The sequence below is a fragment of the Geospiza fortis genome, unplaced genomic scaffold, assembly GCF_000277835.1.
Source record: "Geospiza fortis unplaced genomic scaffold, GeoFor_1.0 scaffold97, whole genome shotgun sequence".
In the NCBI taxonomy this organism is placed as follows: Eukaryota; Metazoa; Chordata; class Aves; order Passeriformes; family Thraupidae; genus Geospiza; species Geospiza fortis.
The window spans coordinates 4,295,256-4,296,061 of record NW_005054343.1 but is presented as its reverse complement, the minus strand read 5'-3'; the positions used below and the strand labels follow the sequence as shown (position 1 = coordinate 4,296,061).

General features: G+C 64.8%; 1 protein-coding gene across 1 annotated transcript in view; it reads right to left on the bottom strand.

Annotated features, from left to right (window-relative positions):
* Nucleotides 1–211, bottom strand: part of LOC102035127 (adhesion G-protein coupled receptor G1) — a 12,833-nt gene extending 12,622 nt beyond the window's left edge. The window contains exon 1 of the mRNA XM_031058485.1: nucleotides 163–211. The gene's annotated coding sequence lies outside the window, so the exon portion shown is untranslated. The remainder of the gene's footprint in view (nucleotides 1–162) is intronic.
* Between the last annotated feature and the right edge of the window lie 595 nt (nucleotides 212–806).

Here is an 806-nt window from a genome sequence, read left to right as displayed (position 1 = left end):
GTCCCGGTGACCCCTGTCCCCTTCCCCTGGATGTGAGGGAGGAAAGGAGCAGGGCAAGGAGCCCAGATCACAGGAGGGGGATACACAGCGCTCTCCTGGAGCAGGTGGAATGGGGAGTGGGGTGTAGAGCCTGGCCGCGACCACAGCGCCCTCAGCACCCACCCCAGGGCCGGAGATGGTGGAGATGGGCACCCCGGGGCTGCAGGCAGCGCTGTGGGAGCGGGGAAAGCCGCTCCTGCAGCGCCTGCACCCAGCCCTTTGTGTGTGCCCCGGGAACAGCCGGGCTGGAGAAAGCCCAGACGCAGGGAGAGGAGGGAGCAGGGCGGGGGGGAGAGCTCCGGGAAGGGCCCTGGGTAAATAGTTGCTCTTGCAGATATTTTCAAAGGCTTTAATGAGACTTTTCTTTCTGCAGGGGGAAGGGTGTAAACAACTTCCCTCTCCAGCAGGGAAGGTGATGGACCTTGATCCACGAGGATTGTGCCACCGCGGGTGCCATGGCGGCTTTGGGATCCTGCAGAAGGGGACATCCCGCAGTTTACATCCCCCCACTGGCTGAATTTCCAGCTCCAAGCCTCAGTTTCCCTGGCTGCCACGGGACAAGGCTCCCACGGGAAGCAGCTCACATGGCTGGAGCGTGGCTAAAGCGGCCGGACCGTGGCTAACAGAGCTGCCTTTGAAGTCCGGCCGTCCCCACGCCTCGGGGAGCCGGGCGAGCTCTCAAACGCGCGCTCAATCCGCCAGAGCCGCGGGAGCATCGCGGGGAGCCAAACCTCCCTCCCACCGCGGGTCATCCGGACGGGCTCCCG